Source organism: Tupaia chinensis, unplaced genomic scaffold, assembly GCF_000334495.1.
Source record: "Tupaia chinensis unplaced genomic scaffold, TupChi_1.0 Scaffold000320_1, whole genome shotgun sequence".
In the NCBI taxonomy this organism is placed as follows: Eukaryota; Metazoa; Chordata; class Mammalia; order Scandentia; family Tupaiidae; genus Tupaia; species Tupaia belangeri.
Genome location: NW_006159813.1, coordinates 7747796 through 7769700, shown reverse-complemented (window position 1 = coordinate 7769700; position 21905 = coordinate 7747796). Strand labels below are relative to the sequence as shown.

General features: G+C 43.0%; 1 long non-coding RNA gene and 1 pseudogene across 1 annotated transcript in view; one reads left to right on the top strand and one right to left on the bottom strand.

The window, feature by feature from the left end:
* LOC106735176 (uncharacterized) overlaps positions 1–21905 on the top strand; it is a 152836-nt gene that overhangs the window by 103178 nt on the left and 27753 nt on the right. The window lies entirely within an intron of this gene.
* Positions 10487–10607, bottom strand: LOC114008333 (uncharacterized; annotated as a pseudogene).

Below are 21905 nucleotides of genomic sequence, written 5' to 3'. Positions count from 1 at the left end.
TTTCTTTGCAACATCACCAATGGATAGGCCAGGATGTTCTCCTTTGATTTTTGGGCGATATTCAGAACAGAACAAGAAAAAGGCCGAAGGAGGCCTCTTGGGTGCATTGGGATCCTTGAACTTCTTTTTTGTTTCCCCTTTAGGAGGGATATAGGTTTTCATTTCTCTTTCATAACGGGCCTTGTCCGCCTTTGCCATATCTTCAAACTTTCCTTTCTCTTTAGCAGACATGGTCTTCCACCTCTCTGGGCACTTCTTAGAAAACTCTGAGAAGTTGACTGAAGCATCTGGGTGCTTCTTCTTGTGCTCCTCCCAGCAAGTTTGCATAAAGAATGCATAGGATGACATTTTGCCTCTCAGCTTCTTAGGATTTCCTTTGCCCATGTTTAGTTATCTTTCCTCCGCGAGGCACAGAGTCGCCCAGTTCCTGTCCGGCTCTCACTTGCCCCCGGCGCTGTCTCTATGGAGCTCAATGTACTGCCAATCCCTTCTCTATTTCTTCATCCACTTGGGATTTTGGATGTGTACACACCCGAACCTAGCAGCATGTTTTTCAAGATGAATATCCTTTAATTTTTTTTTTTTAAACAAAGAGATTTTTGCTATATGGCACATGCACTTGCCAGAGAGGAAGAGAGAGACAGAGAGACAGAAAGCAAGAAAGCAAGAAATCAACCCCCAGGGGGATGGCCATGCCACAATCCATTCTCCTCTTGGGATTCTGGGCTTGCATGCACGCACAGCTGGCCTGAGTTTTAAATGGCCTGGTCCAGCCATTTGGGAGTCTGGTGACTTAACCATAACTGGTCCCAATGTTTTAACCACCATATGACTAACACAATTCCTTTGCCATGTTGCTTTCCAAGTGGTGCCCGGTGTGTTACTTTGTTCCATGTGAACATGAAATCGCACCCTGGGTTGCACATAATCCTATTTGGCCCTTTTCCAGGCTGTGGCTATTCCCAGGAGCCTCTAAATATAGAAGGACCTGGGTCTCCCTTGGCTTCTAAGAACTTGACTGGGGGTCTGTGAATAAATGTTGACTGGATGCATGGAAGAGTAAGTGGCTTCAGGGAGCCATGTGCCTTCTCTAGAGCCCACATTTACCATCTGTACGATGAAATGATGGATAGGCCGTTCCCTCTTACATCCCAAAAATGGAATGAAGGAAGGTCAGCTAGGCGAGAGTAGAGGAGGCGGTGAGTTGACACAGGACTGTGTGAAGTTCTCGTTTCTGCATTGTAGGCTCAGCTCACAAGACCATCTTTGGTCCAGCTGTCCTGGTGTAACTGTCCCCCCCACGTCCATCTTCTTCTTCTCTTTGTTTTAACTTATTTACATTTAATCACATATCCCTTTACAGGGTACATTTCTTTTCCAGCGTGAATACCATGCATATCAGTCAAGACAAAGATATTACTATATACAAATAGCTACTCATTTTTTTTGTCAATTAAATGTACTTTTACTTTTTTTCCTTTCCCTTTGTCCTCCCTCCCTCACTAAACTTCTTTTCACTTTTTATTGATTCATAAAAGATCTTAAACTAAAAATATGGACAAAGTTAAAATCTAGTGACAAGTGCACTGTAATTTTCTTCTGAAACGTTTTTTTCTCTCTTTATTCCCCCTTTTACTAAAGAGTGGTATAAACTAAGTTATTTGCAAGAAAAATAAGTTTAGTCCCGATTTGGTCTGTTATTTGCACCAAACCCCTAAGAATTCAATGTGTGATGCAAGGCAACAGATATTATTGTTTTATTGACCTGATACAGATAACAATTCTGCCACAGAATAAGAATGCTCACCAATATTTTCCAATTGCAGGTGGATCAGGAAAGGAGAAAAGATTGTTTCCATTTAAAAAAAAAATTAAGCAAATTGCTTAGCCTATTTACAACTCAAAAGAAAACAAAATCCTTAAATCTGGAAGAGAAAGCATAGAAGAAAATCAGTAATTTTTTAGTCATAAGTCATAGAATTCTACTTCACCAGTTTAGTATCATGTAATCTCTGTTTTGTTGAATTTGCAGTGTTACTATGGTCTGATCTTTCCATTTAAATCCTGAATGTTAACATTCAACATTATTATTGATATTTCTGAACTTGTCCCTACCACTAAGTTTGTCATTTTCTTGGTAGTTTTTTTGTTTTCTTATTTCTGTCTATCTGTCTAGATTTCCTGGTATAGCACTCCCTTCAGAACTTCTCAAAGAGCTGGTATGGTGTTGGTAAATTCTTTCAGGTTTTGTTTATCTGAGAATGTTTTGGGCTTTTTTTCCCATATGAAGGATAATCTTGCCAAAAATAGTATTATTGGCTGAAATTGTTTTTCATTTAACAATTTGAAAATATTTTCCTATTCTTTGCTTGTTTGCATTGTTTCAGATGAGAGGTCTGATAGCGTGATGGGATATCCTTTGAAAGTAACTTGATGTTTCTCTCTTGTCAATTTTAGTATCTTGTCTTTATCTGTGGTTTTGGTCAATCTGGCTATGATGTGCCTTGGGGAAGATCTTCTTGGGTTAATTCTATGTAAGTTCCTTTGTATTTCTTACATCTGGATATTTGAATACCTCTCTAGGTTTGGAAAGTTTTCTTCCAGGATTTCATGGAATAGATTATCAATGCCCTTATTAGTTTCTTCACCTTCTGGGATACCAATTATTCAGATATTTGGGCATTTAATGGTATCTAGTATTACTCATATATTATTCTCATTTTTTGGGATTATTTTCTCAATCTTTTTGGTGAATTTTTCTAGGTCAGAGGTTGTCTTCTACATCTGAGATTTGATCTGCATGATTGAATCTACTTTTAATACTTTCAAGGGAGGTTTTGATTTCCTGTATTACAGTCTTCATCTCTAACATTTCTGTTTGATTCTTTTTTTATGGTGTATATTTCCTCTTTCAGATGGTGCAAGAACTTCCTCATCTCTTGGAACTCATCGTCTTTTTTCTCCTGCCATCTTCTGGAGTTGTCTCGTTTCTCTTGCATCTCTCGTTAGCTTTGTCACTATGAATTTTCTAAATTCTTTATCTGACATTGCCACAAGTTCCATGACATTGTCTGTGGAGGGTAAGGAGTTATTCCTTTCCCTTGGGGGAGAGGTATTTTCTTGGCTTTTCATATTTCATGTGCCTCTGTGGTAGTTTCTGGTCATCTGATGGATTATATGTTTCTTCCTACTTTCTTGGAGTTAATTCTAGCATTAGAGATGTGCAGGAGGAGATGACCCACAGTATTTCTGCAGTTCCGTTTTCCTGGTGCTCACCAAGCAAACTGCACTTTTGTCGATGGAACAGTTTTCTGCCGCTGTAAGCTTGTATGCCTCACTTTACTGTGAGGATTTCACACCCATCTTCTTTTGGAGATAGCTAACAGAGGTTAAGATGAGGTAGCTGGGAGTTAGATTTCTTGGGTCTCAGTCCTGGCCTTACCACTTAGGAACTGTACGATCCTTTTGAAGACCACTTGTGTCTGCTGAGCAGTGTCTTGTATAAATCACCCTCAGTCTTAGGGTGACATATAATTTGTCTATGAAAAGGGATGTCAGTTAACAATTCCATTTGGACAGCCAGAACCATCCTATGGAAGTGAGGGCATCTATTCAGTCTACCCATTATACATCATTTAGACTTTCTAATTCACGAGAGAAAAGTCTTCCCCAAATTTTATAAAATCTCTCTCCAATAATTTAAATTAATGTTGCCATACTTCAAAAGTGATCTAAAATGCTAAAGGGTGTGTGTGCTTGCCTGAGATAAGGAAAATGTGAAAGCACCCTCCCTGGGAAATGGGCACACTGAAATCTCTTCTCCTCCATTTCTCCCCCCTCTTGGGATTTTGGATACACATATACACACATGCCCAGGGTGTTGCTCAAACTGCCAGGTTTAAGACTCAAAATACTGTTTTGCTGTTTCACTTGCTGTGGCTGGAACTACTGCCAGGACCTGGATTTGAACCACTGTCACCAGAGAGGACCCAGCTCCCTTAGCCACTAAGCTGTGGAACTGGCTCTGGGACAGGTAAATTTCTTTCTTTCTTTCTTTCTTTTTTTTTTTTTTCTTTGGAGAGGTTTTTGCTATAGGGTGCGTGTGCTCGCCAGACAGAGAGAGACAGAAAGCGAGAAATCACCCCCCAGGGGGGATGCCCATGCCGCAATCCCTTCTCCTCCATTCTCCTCTTGGGATCTTGGTCACGCACGCACACGCACCCGGCATGAGTTTAAGCCACCAGGCCTGGGACTTGAACCGCGGTCGATTGCGTGGGAGTCCAGTGACATAGCCATTACACTAACCGCTGGTCCCTGGGACAGGTATATTTCAACATCTCTGTAGCCACCTGTGGCTGGTGGCTGCCATGTGGAAACCCATAACTCTGGAACGTCGGCTGTGTTCCACGCTGCCTAGCTTGCGTGTTTGTCTCTGCCACTGCTATGCTGTGAAATTTGTGTCAGTGGCTTATTTTCCCTGAGCCTTAGTTTCTGCATCTGCAAAATGGAAATAGGACCAGGATCATGGCACCTGGCCAGGTAATACTTGTAGCTGCCGTGTGCCCCTGACTGAGACACATTGCAGCCTGGGTGAAGATGCTGCATCTGAGCAAGCACACCAGAGACTCTCCAGGCATTTCTGACAAATCTCATTGCACACCCACCCCTTCCTGGATTCTGTATTCTTCTGTTGGTTTCCTCATAGTGTGGACCCCGTGTGGGGTCTTGCTTGTTCATTGGAGTGTACAGTTTCCTGCTGGTTGGTTGCATGTAGGAGGAGGCAAGGGATGGGGCTTGGACAGAGAAGAATGGGATCAAAAGGTGGCTAGGACATTTTAATGCCATGATATGTTGCAGGGACACTGAGTAACCAAGACCCAAGTTCTATTCTGGCTGAGTGGTCAAGTGTTGTTTCAGGTGTTGTTCATGAACATTAGGTAAATACAGGGACCAGCAGATGGGGTAATGGTTATGTTGCTGAACTCTCTCATGGTCAACCGCAGTTCAAATCCTGGACCTGGTGCTCACTCCAGGCACGTGTGTGTGTGTGCCCAAAATCCCAAGAGGAGAATGGAGGAGAAGGGCTTGTGACATGACCATCCTGCCGGGGCGGGGAGGAGTGATTTCTTGCTTTCTGTCTTTGTTTTGCTTGTGAGCACACACACCTTATAGCAAAAATCTCTCATTTAAAAAAATAGATATAAATAATACATTGGCAGAGTTCACCAGTTAACAGGGGCAAGGCCACCAGAACCACCAGCAAAGAACTGAGACTGATGGGACCCTGGGTCTCAGCGCCTCCCTTCCTAAGCCTCCTAAGGACCCAACCTGCTGCCTGCCTTTCTTTTCTTTAAAAGTTTAAAAATTTTATTATTAATTTTGAATTTGCTGTACGGGCTTGTGAATTCACCAGAGAGAGAGAGAGAGAGCGAGAGAGAGAGAGAGAGAAAGCAAGTGACCAGCTAGGGGACTGGAACCAGTCAGCCATGTGGGAGTCCAGTGCCCTAACCACCACACCACTTACTGCCTCCCTTTTTCTTTTTCTCTTGTGCAGAAAAGAGGAGGTTGCTTTTACATAGTCTGCATGTTTAGACATTTTCACGAGTTCTTGTAGATAGTTCACAGCCTCAAGACACTGTTTCACCCCTCAACTTCTCTCCAGAATCCCATGGAGCCTACAGATAAGGCTTAAGATTTAGCAGATCCATCCTTATCTCCAAAGGAACAGGGATCCTTCTTGGAGATTTGCTTCCCTGCCATACAAGATCATCGAGGTCTTCAGACTGGAGATTCAGCTGGAATCTCAGAGCAGTGCAGGGGTGGGAAGTGCAGGGAGCTTCCCTTATCTCCTCCTTGAGCTGGGCTAGGCATTGTCTCACCTCTAATACCCTCCTGTCTGCTGGGAGGTGGCAGAGATGGAGCAGTGACCTTGAAAACCCACTGCGAAAGGCAGAGGAAGAGTGTGTGGCCCCGGGGCAGCTCTGAGATTGGTGATGGGACAGGACAATTTTCTTTCCGTGTCCTCTGCCTGCTTGACTTTTTCAAACACCTCCCCAATAAGCCTAGCTTTTTGTGGGTTGGCTCTCTTCTCTCCTGACTTCCTGGTCCCACAGGGAACTGGCCATGGCTAAGGAACTATTTGCAGCAGAAGCTTATAGGAGGGGAGATGCTTTCATAGGGCCGGACTCTGTTTCTGATTCTGCTGATCATAGTATAACCTGGGTCAAAGCTATCATGCTTTTCCTTGGTTTTCTCATCTTTAAACTGGGAACAGCAGTATGAGGGAGACTAAAATTCATGAAACAATGGCTGGCCTTCTTGTCTAGTGGTTAAGGGAACAGGACCCCACATGGCCAACCATGGTTTGAGTCCTGGCCCTGATGACTTGAGAAACATGCTGGATGTGTATGTGTGTATGTGCGTGCATGCGTGTCTCAAATCCCAACAGGATGGAGAAACGGAGAAGGGACTGTGGCATGATCCTTCCCTGTTGTGGGAGAGGGGTGGTGCTTTCTCCCTCTTTTTTTCATCTGGTCATCTCTTTGGTGAGCACATGTGCCATCTGGCAGTTAAGAGAAAAGGTTATGGGAAAATAAAGTACAAGTTTATTTTGGTTTAAAAAAAGATAATGAGGGACCAGTAGATGATGTAGCAGTTGTGTTGCAGGACTCCCACATGGCTGAGTGCAGTTCGAGGCCTGGACCCGGTGGCTTGAAATTCATACTAGACACATATGTGTGTGTGCCTGGGATCTTGCGAGGAGAATGGAGGAGAAGAGATTGTGGCATGGCCATCCCCATTGGGGGGTGATTTCTCATTTTCTCTCTCTCTCTCTCTCTCTCTCTCCAGAGAGCCCATACATCCTAAGGCAAAAATTTCTCCTCCAGAGAGCCCATACATCCTAAGGCAAAAATCTCTCCAAGCCAAAAAAAAAACAAACAAAAAACCAACCAAACAAACAAAATACCCACAAACTTGAAATCCTTGCATAATTTTCCCATAACATACATTTTCCATGAATTTACTAGAGATCTTCCTCCTCATTTGTCCTATGTGAAAGATTTGAAAGGAAACCAACAACCACAGCCATGTTTCCAATCGCATTTCCATGCCTCAGTAGATGTATAGCTAGGGTAATGCCTCCCCTTGGCTATCCTGTGCTCTACAATCTGGGAACCTTGAGGTTCTCCTTGTAGGAGAATGGGAGGCAAAAGGAGTGGCCATGGAAAGGGGTCTTGGGTAGAAGGTGGGAGGGCTATGGGAGGTGTTGCTGGCAGTTCAAGCGAGTCCAGATTCATCAGCGGGTTCATAGCCAGGTTCACGACTGGGTTCATGGCCAGGTTCATGGCCACACTCTGCAGTTGGCCTCCAAGTCTTGTGCTTTAAAAAAGAAATCATTATTAGAGCTGCCAAGCCAATATTAAAACCAGTGGCTTATGAAAGGTCCTGGCAGTCAGCACCAGAAATCTTTTTGCACCTCTTAATTTTGCAGAAAGAAAGGAGGATCTCATCTGGTGCAAGTCTTTCAGTAACGTCAAAACCAGAGAGAGAAAAGATTGACCCTCAGCCACTGCTCTCATTTCAAGTCTTAGATGGTTCATGGGAGAAATGTCCCCAGAAACAGGGAAGGCCAGAAGTATAAGTGTCCCAACTTCCAGACAGGAAAAGAAGCTAGAGTGACAGAGGGAAATAAGATGACATTTTGGACATCCAGGGATATTCAGTAAGCTAGCCCTGGAGGCCCCTGTCCTTTTATATTTATTTATTTTTCTCAGAAGACATACTTATGCCAGTAAGTAACCCAGCAGACCTGAACAGGATGGGTGTGATGAGAAATTGATAACTCTGTCTTGAGGGCAAGTTCCTTAAAAGAGTGTAAACCATTTTCCCAGGGATCCCCCTTTGAGGTGTTTATACAAGGATGCCATCAGAGAAGTGTGTGGAGTTGTGAGGATAAAGATGGGCAGGCCATTGTCCGTGGTGCGGAAACCGCTCACGAGGGGTACTGCAGTGTAGGAGACTGAGAAATGCGTGCAGGTGCAAGAAGGCTAAGCAGCTGTTAAAAATCATTTCCCATGGGGCCAGGAGGTGGCATAGTGGTTAAGGCATGGGACTCCCACATGGCGGACAGTGGTTCGAGTCCCGAAACTGGTGTCTTGAAACTTACATGGGGTACGTGTGTGTAGTGGTTCGAGTCCCGAAACTGGTGTCTTGAAACTTACATGGGGTGCGTGCGTGCGTGCGTGCGTGTGTGTGTGTGTATGTGTGTGTGTCCAAAATCCTAAGCAGAGATTGAAGGAGAAGGGATTGCTGTGTGATCAGGGATTTCTTTTCTTTTCTTTTCTTTTTTTTTTGTCTCTCTGGCAAGCATATCTAAGTGTAATAAAGAAAAATATTTAAAACACATTCAGTAATAGATGCATTATATGTAAATGTATAATTATATATTTATATGATGGGATATGAAATAAAATATTTGAAAGGACACACCTTCAAATATCATCGGTCAGCCTTCTCTAGGCGTTGGAATCATAGGTAACTACAATCTCTTAAATCTTTTACTTCATCTGTCCTGTCTAAATTGTCTATGGGGGCCAGCAGGTGGTGTAGTGGTTAGGCACTAGACTCCCATGGAGTTGACTGCATGTTGAGTCCTGGACCTGGTGGCTTGAAACTCATGCCAGGCATGTGTATGTGCATGCCCAAAATCCCAACGGGAGAATGGAGGAGAAGGGATTATGGTATGGTAATACCCCCTGTGGGGGGGTGATTTCTCGCTTTCTGTTTCTCCATCTCTCTCTGTCTCTCTGACAAGCGCATACACCCTCTAGTAAAAATTTCTCTCAAAAAATTGTCTATGGTGAGATGGTGTCTCTTGTGTAATGTATGGTCAAGGATTTGGCCTTGAGCCTCCCTTCCCTGCCTTCAAATGTAGTCACTGTCCATTGGTTCTTCTTAGCCCTTCTCTGTTCTTCAAACATGGTAGACTTGAATTCCCACCTCAGGGCCTTTGCATTCGCTGGTGCCATGGCCTTCTACACTTGTACTCCAGATTTTTGCTGGCTCCTTCTGGTTATATGATTTCAAAGCCAATATCCCCTCGGAGGAGACCTCCCTGCCCATTTAATCAGAATCAATCCTGTGCATGTTTTATCACACTAACTTGCTCATTTTTGTTTCTTCTTTTTCTTCTATTTTGTAATTTCTCATTTATGTTTAGTTGTGTGTCTTCGCGAGGTTCAAGATGGACTTTCAAAGCATGCATGCAGTGGGTGATAATCAAACCAATCTTTTCTACTTGTATGCAAGCTCTATGTCCACAGGGACCTTGTGTTCTTGGCTTCTAGAACGGAACCTGGCACATGACGAGACATGTATAAATATTTAGTGAATGAAGAATCTCTGGGAAATGTATATTTTTAAAAAAAGAGGATTATTTTTTTTTGGGGGCCAGTCAGCGATGTGGTGGTTGAAACAGCCAGATTCCACATGGTCAACTGCGCAGTTTGAGTCTTGGACCTGGTGGCTTGAGAACCATGCTGGGTGTGTGCATGCGTGCCTGTGTGTATGTGTGTGTGTGTGTGTGTGTGTGCTTTCTCCTCTCCTCCTCCCTCTGTCTCTTTGTCTCTCTCTGGAGAGCACAGTGCTCTCTAGAAAGCTGAAAGGAATTATATAAATATGTTGGGGTTCTTTCATGTAGTCTAATGTTTCTGAGGTTCGTGCATTGTTGTAGCATGTATCACTAATTTCTTTTTATGGCTAATATTCCATTGCACAGATAGGCCTTTTTTGTAGAGAGACTTTTTACTATAGGGTGTGTGTGCTCACCAGAGAGACAGAGACAAAGAGAGCCAGCAAGTGAGAAATCACCCCACCTGGGGGGATAAGTGAGAAATCACCACCCCCCCCAGGGGGGATGTACATACCACAATCCCTTCTCCATTCTCCTCTTGGGATTTTGGGTACGCACACACATGCACCCAGTGTGGGTTTGAAGCCACTGGGTCTGGGACTCGAACCATGGCTGGCCATGTAGGAGTCCAGTGATTTAACCATTATGCCACTTATTCCCAGATACACCATTTTTTTTTTTTTAAAAAAAGGTTTTTGCCATAGATCACGCGCATTCACTAGAGACAGTGAAAGGGAAAGTGAGAATCACACCCAGGAGGGATGGCCACGCTGCAATTGCTTCTGTTTTTCCTCCCAGGATTTTGGACACACACAGCGGCCTATTGTGAGTTTCAGGCTGCCAAATCAGGAACTCAAACCATGGTACAGCATGTGGGAGCCTTAACTACTACACTACCTGCTGGCCCCCATATATGCCATATTTTGTTTATCCATTCATCTGTTGATGAGACTGGGTTATTTTCTCCTTTCAGCTCTTGTGAATTTTGCTGCTATGAGCGTTTGTATGCAAGCACTTGTTTTCGCCTTCCTTCCTTCCTGTCTTTCTTTCTATCTTCTCCCTCCCACCCCACCCCCATGGGTCCAAGTCATGAATCAGGCAAGGCCACTGACCAAAAGTCAAGCTGGGATGAACAAGGGGTTGTTTTGTTCCTGGCTGATCTGACATGGCCACCACTCTACCCAGGCCAGGGACATCTTTCGAGTTTAAACGGAGGAGCAGAATTGTTGGGTCTTGTCGTTATTCTGTTTTAACTTTTTGAGGAATGGTTAACTGCCTTCCACAGTGAGGACCACTTCCCCTTACCACCAGCAGTAGGTGAGGGCTCTGATTTCTCCACATCCTTGCCAACACTTGTACTTTTTCAGTTTCTTGATGGGCATAACCATCTTCATGGGCGTGAAGTGGGATCTTATTTGCTTAATGACTAAAGGATGCTGTGCATTTTTTTCACATGCTTGTTAACCACCTGTCTATCTTTGGAAAAGTGTCTACTCAAGTCTCTTGTTCATTTGGTTTGTTGGGTGGTCTGTCTTTTGGTTTCCGGGCTCCAGACTTTTTTTTTTTAACCCTATCTACGATTTGACTATTGGTGAAGATACCATTGGGTTGTTGGAAAAGCCATGGCACCTTTTTCTAGGTTTTTCCATGTAAAAATGTGTTATGACTTTTCTACGACCCAATAGATACAAAGACCTATCTTGACTTATCTTGGAATGAAACTGTCTGAAAAATGAAAAGGAGAGATTAAAGGGATTTGAACATCCTGCAAAGGAGTTTGGCCAAATTCAGAGATGTTTAGAAGCTTTCCCTCTATCAGAACACTAGGAAGACTTCTGCCATTCTTGCTCAAAAATACTATCATTGGGGACCAGCAAATGGTGTAATGGCTACGTCACTAAACTCCAACGTGTCGACAGCAGTTCAGGTCCCAGACCTGACAGCTTAAAACTCATGGTGGGCACGTGTACATGCGTGCCCGAAATTCCAAGAGGGGAATGGAGGAGAAGGGGTTGGGGCATGGCCACTTCCCCTAGGGAGCGATTCCTCACTTTCTGTCTCTCTAGTTCTCTCTGTCTCCTGGGTGAGCACACATGCCTGATAACAAAAAAACTCTGTCTAAAATTTTAAAAAAGGAGAGAGAAATACTATAATTGGAGCTAGCAGGTGATGTGGTTACAGCACTGGAGTTCCACATGGCTGACCACAGTTCGAATCTCAGACCTGTTGGCTTGAAAAATCATGCTGGGTGTATGCATGCCTATACCCAAAATTCTGGGAGGAGAACAGAGAAGGGATTGTGGCATGACCTTCCCCCAAGGGGGGGGGTATTTCTCACTATCTCTCACTATCTCTGTGTCCCTGGCAAGCACGCATCCTAGGGCAAAAACCTAACAACAACAAAACTGTAATTGTAAGATGTAAGCAGTTCCTCACGTTATGAGAACATTCCACACCCCTGAGTCCTTTTAATCACTTATAACACTCTCTTTATCTCTCATATGGAAACAATATGTACTATTTTCCACACGCTGTAATTATCCCTTTGATAAAACCGTGTGCTAAAACATGCAGAACATGCCAAGCATTATCCACCTCGCCAATTTACATACATTTTTTTTTCTTAACTTTAGATTTCGCTTCATGTATTTTTTAATAGCCACATTACTGAGCATCAGTCAGAGAGACAGTGAGCGGAAAATGTAGCATGATTCCAAATTTCTCTGCCTCCTTTCATCTTCGGCTTTTTCTCTCTAATTCTATTAACCCGTCACACCAGGAAAACAAAAGCGTTGGAGCCAGAGATATCCCTCAACAGCTCTGAGAGTTCTGTCTTGGCATCAGAATGTTCTTCAGCTTTTTATACAAGGGCCCACGTAGCTTACTTACCTTGGCTACCGGCACAGGGTTGGAGGGAGGCCCCAGCACCAGCCTTACTGAATGGCAATTCCAGGTCTCTGGAATTCTTTCAGTTCTGCTGGGATCCTTGAGTCTTTGGGGGAAGACACGGAATGTAATGAAAAGACCTTTAGCTATAGAATTATAAGGCCTGAAGTCAAAGCCGTGGGTCAGCTCTTTTCAGTGGGTGTGAAACCTGGAGAGAGACTCTGGATCTTTCTTGGGCTCAGTGTTTTCAGTCTTTAAAATGGGTATGACCTTGGGACCAGCAGTTGGCTTAATGGCTATGTTGCTGGACTCCCATGTAGTTGATCACAGTTCAAGTCCTGTACCCAGTGGCTTAAACTTGCGCTGGGCATGTGTGTGCGTGCCCAAGATCCTGAGAGGAGAATGGAGGAGAAGGGATTGCAGCATGGCCATCTCCCCGGGGGGTGATTTCTTGCTTTCTGTCTCTGTCTTTCCGGTGACTGCACACTCCCTCTAGCAAAAACCTCTCAAAAAAAAAAAAAAAAAGAGCGTAACCTCATGCCTACTCTGCAAGGTTTTATTGGGTCATTGGAAAAGTCATGACGCAGTTTTGCATAGAAAAACATGTCGTGATTTTTCCGACAAACCAATATTATAGCGATAGTCATTTAAAAAAAATAACTATTTGATTTTATTTATTATTTTTGTTTTTAAAAACTTGCTATAGGGCACATGCATGAGAGAGAGAGGGTGGGGGAAGAGAAAGTGTGAAAGCAAACTGCTAGGTCTGGGACTTGAACTGCCATCGGCCATATGGGAGTTCAGTGCCTTAACCACCATGCAACCTGCTGATCCCAGTGTCCATTCTTTAAAACAAATTATTTCTTTTCGTTGCCAGAGATATACTTGCCAGAGAGAAGGAAAGGGAAAGAATATCCCCAGTAGGGCATGGTTATGTTGCAACCCCTTCCCCTCCACTTCTCCATCCTATTGAGATTTGGGGCACATATGCACATGTACCCAGCATGTTTTTCAAGCTACTTAAGCTGGGAATTAAAACTATAGTCAGCCATGTGGGATTAGGCTTCCTTAACTATTAGGCTATGGGGTTGGCCTCAGGACAATGGTCATCCTTGACAGAGTCCTTACTATATTTTACAACTTTTTTTTTTTTTCTTGAGGGAGATGTTTGCTATAGGGTACCTGCACTCACTGGAGAGACAGAAGGAGACAGAAAGTGAGCAAGCACACCCCTGGGGTGATGGCCACACCACAATGCCTTCTCCTTCATTTTCCTCTTGGGATTTTGAGCATACATCCCTCACGTGCCCAGTGTGAGTTTAAAGCCACCAGGTCTGGGACTTGAACTGTGGTCGACTACATGGGAGTTCAGCAATATTACCATTACTCCATCTGCTGGTCCCTGTTTTACAATAATTTTTTTTTAAAGTTTATCTCTTCTATGAGGGAGGGAGGGAGGGAGGGAGAGAGGGAGAGGGAGAGAGAGAGAAAGAATCCCTAACAGGGTTTCCACTCTGCAATCCACCACTGGCCTCAGCCAGCCCCAGGTGATGAGCATGCGCATACCCAGTGTATTCAGGGAAGTCTCCAGACACCATCCCAGAACCTGCCCATGTGGGTCAGCCACTCAGACCATCACATTTTACACTGATACTAACTGGCCCCCCAATTTCAAACTGAACCTTTGCCATAGTTCTCCCTAGACAGCCCCCCCCTCTATTTTATAGATGGAGAAACCCAAATCAAGGCATGCTGCTTTAACTTGACTGAGTTCACAAACTGGTCCTCAGGGGAGCTGAGACGAGCACCCCAACTCCTTGGTCTTCCCATTGTCTATGCTCCTCTGTCTCCCAGTTCACACAAAGTACATCCTCCTCCTCAGTCATGGTAGCTGGGCAGTGAGCACCAGGATCCCAACACATGGTGAACGTGTTGTTTACCCCTTCCTATCCCTTTATCACTCAGAATGAGCCCATTAGCTGGGCCATTTTTGGAGACTGAAGTTCAGGAGAGTAAGGCAGAGTTGGGTGAGGGATTCACCCACAGTGCCAATGGCTTCCCACGTTTTCAGGGGTCTGCAAAGCCCCGGAAGGATTTGGCTTTGAGTAGTTTTCCCCTTCGTTTCTCCATCCAATGGCAGATTAGGCGAAATGGAATCCGTATGTTTCTGATTCATTTACACTTAACTCATCAAAATGTTCCTTTTTATGAGCTATTTGATGTCCAGAAAGCCTTTTGAGTCGATTTTATAAGCCTTTTAAAGACTTTTCTCTTAGAAACAGACGGGTGCATTTTGCCAAGAATAAACAAACTTGAACCTCAGAAGTGCAGAGCTTGCCAAAGATTCCGAAGCCAGAGGGCACGTTTTCGAAGTCACCCCTTCTTCACTCCTGACACCTTCTTCCATTTCGTACCCCCCATCCTTGGCCTCTTGGTTCCTTCCTTGGTTTCCTTGCAGAACTTTTTCACCCCAGTTGCAAACACTTGCACCTCCTTCCAGTGTGTTCCCTGGTTACTTCTCTTCTTGAGAGCTGCCCGGCTCTCACCCCCACCACCCCAAGTATTCCATTTTTTGCTACCCTGTGACCTGCCCGGCTATCACTGACCATATACAAAAAGGCACAGTTAATTCTCAGTAGCTCTGAAATTGATACAAATACATGTATCTCTCACCTGGCCGTTTACAAAGAACTTTTATTATCCTGTGTGATTTAATAATGAGGGCAGGTAGGATAGCCTTTCTGATTTTCATTCACTTAAGAAAACTGAGGCACAGAGGGGGGGTGGTCACGTGATTACCTAACACCACCTACCTCAAGGGTTTTTGTTTTTGCTGGAGTTTGCTATGTCACCTCCTAAGAAGGACTCAAAAGACCACAGACAAAGATGGCCAAGGGCCAGGGCCAGCAGGTGGTGTGGTGGCTAAGACCCTAAACTCCCACATGGCCGACTGTGGTTTGAATCCCAGACCTGGCAGCTTGCTTTCTCACTTTCCTTGTCTTTTGGGCTCTCTCTGGTGAATGTGCATGACTTACAGCAAATTAAAAAAAAAACCATAATAAATATATACAATAATTTTTTTTTAAATAAAATGGTGTTGAATCCCAGACCTGGCAGCTTGCTTTCTCACTTTCCTTGTCTTTTGGGCTCTCTCTGGTGAATGTGCATGACTTACAGCAAATTAAAAAAAAAAAACATAATAAATATATACAATAATTTTTTTTTTAAATAAAAATGGTGGTTAAGGGACATCAGATCTGAAGAAAAAAATTTGGACCTCAAAGCAAGGTTCAATGGGATGTCAAAGTTGGCATGAGCACTTTGAGGATCAGCCATGCTATTTTGGTGCCTCAGATGGAAAAACAGTTTCAGAGTGGTTGAGTCATTTAAATACAACCCCATAGCCAAGCCAATGAATTGAGATACCAAGAACCTGTCCTGACATTGTTTGTCCAATGGCCAATGGATGTGGGCAACAGGTGGCATGGTGGTCAAGGTGTTGGACTCCCACATGGCCTACTGTAGTTTGAATCCTAGACTTGACAGCTTGCTTTCTCACTTTCCTTCTCTCTCTCTCTCTCTGTGCCCTGTAGCAAATTTTAAAAATCATAAAATATAAAATTAAATAATAATAAAAAAAGATGGTTACGGTACATCAGGTCTACAGAAATGCATCGGAAATCAAAATATGGTGAAATGCGTGTCAGTGGTATCAGCACTTTGCTGATCAGCCATGCTATTTTGGTGTCACAGATGGAAAAAGCGAGGTTCAGAGTAGCTGAGTCGTTTACACACAAGCACTTAGCCCAGCCAATGGATCGTGATACCAAGAACTTGTCCTGACAATGCTTGTCTTGTGTCCCCCCAAGGTTGCATGCATGCCGCTGAGGAGGAGTATGATTTGAGAAGATCTAAAAACACAAAAGGAAATGATTGGGAATCACATGGGGAGAGTTTTTCCTCTGCAGGGCTCTCAGTTTTCGCTCGTACATAGAAAGGCTAGTTTGTTTCTTGGGGGGTGGTGTCATTTAGCAAGGCTTCCCATATTTCAGTCCTGTTAATTGGTGGATGCCCAAACATGCAAGTATATATTTATAAAAAAAAAATACCGATCAGCAAGAGCAGTAATTTGTTGACATGATAACATTTGATCTTTGCTATGATTGATCGTCCAAAAGGAGGGTCTTGAACACGTCTCTCTGTCTTCTGAAGAGAGCATGCATCATGCTTACAAACTCCCACTTCGCCAGTGTAGCTAGACTTTAATAGCTTTATTTGTACCATTTTTTTTTATTTAGGGATGTGACTCTCTATATAAAATGATACACAGTTTCCTTGTTAGGTTAAGTGATGAAGATTTGAGAAAAATTGAAGTAAACAGCGATGCAGATGGTGAATATGACAGAAAATTTCAGAGTAGCGTATAAATGACAGATGTTTGGGAAATACATCTCAAGCTCACTTGTCAGGTGATAAAACTGAGTACTAGAGAGAAGTGGTAGCTCAAGAAATAGTGGCAGGGTGAAGGTGCAGGTCCAGTGGCCAGCTCTGGTAGTTCTGCTCTTTTGTGGAAGGCATCCGTGTTCACAGGAGAGACAATAAGAGGGAATGTGAGAAATACCCCCTGGGGGGGGATGGCTATACCACAATCCCTTCTCCTCCTGGGATTTTGGGCACGCATGCGTACATACCTGGTGTGATTTTAAGCTGCCTGTTCTAGGACTTGAACCCTGGTTGACCATGTGGGAGTCTGGTGCCTTAACCACTTTACCACCTGATGGTCCCTTGCTTGGGTATCTTTAAAATACTTGGTGGTTTTGAAGGAGAGTATGCCTTAGAACTGCCACTAAAACCCAGTGACATGTGCTGAATGAGGAAGTGGTGCTTGAGAGAGTGAAAGGGAGTGAGAGAGAGAAAAGGAAGAAAGGAAAACAGAAAAGGAAGGAAGGAAAGAAGAGAAAAGAGGAAGGAGAGAAAAAAGGAGGGAAAAAGAAAGGAAAAGAAGGAAAGGAAGGAAAGAAAGAAAGAAAGGTGTGGGGGAAGAAGGGAGAGAAGGAAAAGGGAAAAGGAAAAAGGGGGAAAGAGAAAGGAAGGTTTGATGACTTCCTTTCTGATCCCTGACTTAATGACAGAAAATGTATCTGAGAAGGGATCAGGCCAGGCTGGGCTAGATCCTAAGCTGATCTTAACTCCTATAAAACCTAGAGGTTGCTCCACTCCCCTCTCCTTCCCTTTCTTTCTTCCTCCTCTCCCTCCTCTCCTCTTCTCTCTCCCCTCCCTCACTTTCAGCAGTGGTTCTCAACTGGGGATGGTTTTGCCTTCCAGGGGACATATGGCCATGCCTCGAGACATTCCCAGTATGGTGTGGGTTTTTCTGGTGTCTGGTAGACACAGGTCATAGATATTACTAAACATTGCACAGGATGGCCCCTGCCCCTTTCCACACACACAACAAATAATTACTTGGCCCAGATTTTTTTTTTTTTGAGAATTTTTTGCTATAGTACGCATGCATTCACCAGAAAGACAGAGATGGACAGAGAGACAGAAAGTGAGAAATCATCCTCCTATGAGGGATGGCCACTTCGCAACCCCTTCTCCTCCATTCTCCTCTCAGGAGCTTGGGCATACACACACATGCGCCCGGCGTGAGTTTAAGCTACTGGGTCCAAGACTTGAACCACGGTTGATTACATGGGAGTCCAGTGACATAGCCATTATGCCAACTGCTGATCCCCTTGGCCCAGATTTTTAAGGTTGCCAGATTAAGAATCCTTACTTTGGAGTACTCAGCAGTCAGGGAGAGTTGGAGGTGGAGAGGGACTGACAATCTCTTGAAGAGTACAGTCTTGCTGAGTATTAAAAAATAGTTTTTCTTCTTGGCTGGTCATCGTTTAGCCAGGCTTCCTATATTTCAGTCCTGCTGATTGATGCCCAGACATGCAGGTATATACTTATAAACAATGAAAATACCGATCAGCAGGAGTAGTAATTTGTTGACGTGACACCATTTGATCTTTGCTATGATTGTCCAAAAGAAGACCCAATTCCTGTATCAAACCAATGGATGTCTTAAGTTGCCTGGCAGGAGCCTGTTGGTTTCTACAAGATGTGTGCTTTGTTTTTGAGGGGAGCATTTATGATGAAATATTTCTAGATTACTCTGAAGTTATTTTGTCTGTTGAGGTTTCTGATGCCGGTCAGATTTTAGTAGTCACAACGCGGTACTGACATTAAAGAACTAGCCACAGTCAATTAGAAAGACCTCTGCATGTATCTACCTCTTCTGCTGTGTGCTCAGTGAGAATGTGGACTATGTCATTTTCTTTGTCTTTTTTTTTTTTAAGAGATTTTTGCTATAGGATGCATGCACTTGCTGGGGAGACAGAGGCAGAAAGTGAGAAATCGCCCCCCACACAGGGGGGATGGCCATGCCACAATCCCTTCTCCTCCATTCTCCTCTTGGGATTTTGGGCATGCACAAACACACATATGTGCCTAGCATGAGTTCCAAGCTGGTGGGTCTGGGACTTGAACTGTGGTCAACTATGTGGGAGTCCAGTGATGTAAATTTACACCAACTAGTGTCCCAAGAATGCGAACTATGTCACTTTCATTGCTGTTCTAGCACCTAGCGTCTTTTTAGACGGGCTTAGTGAGTATCACTTGGGTAAATGAATCACAATTCTTATTTTTCTATCTTTCTTTCTTTTTCTTTTTTTTTTTTTTTTAACATTGATTGATTGTGAATTTTGGGCCACTGGGTCTGGGAGTTGAACTATGGTTGGCCATGTGGGATCCAGCGTCTCAACCACTAGGCCACCAGCCAACCTCATGAGTCACAATTCTTAAGCTCACATTTAGTGCCAACACTAAGCTATAATATTTCCCTATTATAGATCATAAAGATGATGTTGAGGAGGGTGAAGTTACTTACTCAGTGTCATACAACTGACTCCAGGGAAGAAGGAGTCAAGAAATATTATTATTTAAATTTAAATTTTTTTTTTTTTTTTTGGCTAGAAGTGCTTGCACTCATTGGGGAAAAACAGAGAGGCAAAGTGAGAAAGCATGCCCCAGGGTTGATCCCTTCCTTCTCCATTCTCCTCTTGGGATTTTGGGTATGCATACACATGTGTCAGCATGTTTTTCAAGCTGCTGGGTCTCGGACTTAAACTGTGCAGTTGGCCACGTGGGATCCAGACATTTTAACTACCATGCCTCTAGCTGGCCCTCGAGTATTATTGGTGGAAGTTAATTGGCTTTTTATCCTTTTAAAAAATAATTACTTTATTCAACTTTACTTAGTTTTATTTTTTTAATTTGACCAGAGAGAGAGAAAATGAGAAAGCAAGCTGCCGGGTTCTGGACTCGAACCATGGTCAGCCATGTGGGAGTTCAGCACCTCAAACCACCACACCACCCAGCAACCTTGTTAATTGACTTTTCTATTACATCCAAAAGGAGGATGTGCGTGATTAAAGGGTCTGTGAGATTGTGAGCTATGAAAGCCTCAATGGGGTGGTGGGGGGAGGGCAAAAAAGCAAAACGATGCTGTCCGAAGCACTGACGTTGCGAGATGTGGGTCTCGGATTGCATTAAGTAATCTTGCATAATCTAAGATTCTCAGTCTTTTCATTCTGAAAATGGGTGCAGTCAGAATACCAGCCTTGTAGGGTAGACATGAAAGGAGACTAAATTAATAGATGTGAAGACTGGGTCCTGGTTGGTGTAAGAACCCTGAAAAAAAATAGGAGTTATTAGTAATGAGCACATGTGTGTGGTATTTCCCTTTACAACAAAAGAACGTTTTGCTGTTCTGAGACCTAATAAGAAAATAGCAATCAAGTGGTAGACACAATTCCAGCTTCCCCCTGCCCTTGACCACTGTGAAAAATTAGCTCGTTTGCTGAAAAGCACTCAAACCCTTGAGGAAAGTAAGACATAAAACATGAGCAGAGAGTAGATGCTGGGAAAATGCCATCTTTTATTGGCACTGTTAGAGGGAAATATATGAACTGTATAATACCATCATAAATACTGTTATTTGTACTGTCAAAATAACAATGCCAGCCACAGCGTTTGTGTCTTTCATTCCCTCCTCTCGAAATGCTTCATTACCAAGCATAAAAATCACAGGAAAATGTGAATAATATTTTCATTATTAGGGTTTCATAATGTTTTATTAGCAGTGTGATCCTGCATCTTTCAATGTGAGGTTTGTTGGTTTTCTGCAGGAATTATTACTTTTTTTTTTTTTTTTTTTGGTCTTAGGGGCAAAGTTCTTTTATTTAAAAATATCTGTAAGAGAATGAGGTGTTGGAATGACTATCTTGACAAACCATCAAGTGTTTCTCACTGCCATTCTGCCTCCCCATTCCAGTTGCTGTAAGAACCTACCATGCCCACCCAGGAAGCAGACTAGGAGGAAATCGTAACTCATTGGGGCCTAGAGTTATGAAAGTTGCTTTGAAAAGAAAAAGACTATTGTGTATTTTGCTGTTTTCTTCTTTTGCTTACTCAACACACACACACACACACACACACAGAGAGAGAGAGAGAGAGAGAGAGAGAGAGAGAGAGAGAGAGAGCAAGCACGCATGAGTGAGAAAGCAAGAGAGAACACACAGAGTTCAGACATCTGGTTGACCCAACAGCTCAGTAACAGAGAACAAATCTATGCACATCAGAACATCCGACCAACTTCAGACACATGTGCGCACACACACACGCACCAGCCCACCATCATCACCAAACAACACATTATGGGTATCTGGGCTGCTAAGAGATACAGCGTGCTGGCCAGGCAACAGTTTCTAAGTTAAGCATAGGAACAACACTCTAAAATCCTTAGTTAAAAGTGTGCTATTTGTTTGTCTCTCTTTTTCCTAAACTTATTATGCATTTGTCCCCTGCCACTAAACTGGTTTTAGAGTTTACTCTAAAATGAAGGTTGTAATTATTTTTTTAATTTTAAGATTTCTTTTATAGTGGGATAGTAGCCTAATTTTACCTGTGGAGGGGGACTGGTTTTTCTTGAAGTTTTTAATTCAGTTGTTCAAGGCCAGAATTGAAAACAACATTTTGTTATGGATAGAAAAAAAAGGGGGAAAATGGTGGCAATTTTATGTGTGTGGGTTGGTGATGAAGAATAAGTTTGGAGAAAATTATCTTTTAATTCCAGAATATTTACATTGTGGGGGAAAAAAAAGAGGCGAGTTTCTCACTCACACTGTCTCCTCTGTCTCTCTCCCTTATTTTTCTTTTTCTGTATTTTTCCTGTTCCCCAGTATGAAGGTTTATATGCTGACTCTATAAAATGTGGAAGATAGGAAAAGTATAAAGAAAATATATCACCTATAATCTGATGGTATGGAGATATCCACTATTAAAATTTTGATTTATTTCCTTCAGGTTGAGATCATGCTATAGATATAATTTTGAATCATTTTTCATACACTATCATATCATGAACATTTTCTCATCATTAAGTATTCACTAAAGTCATAATTTAAAATGATTGTGAACTATTTAATTATGCCAGAATTTTACTTGTCTTTTTTTTTTCTTTTCTTTCTTTTTTTTTTTTTTTTTACTTTTTTTTCTA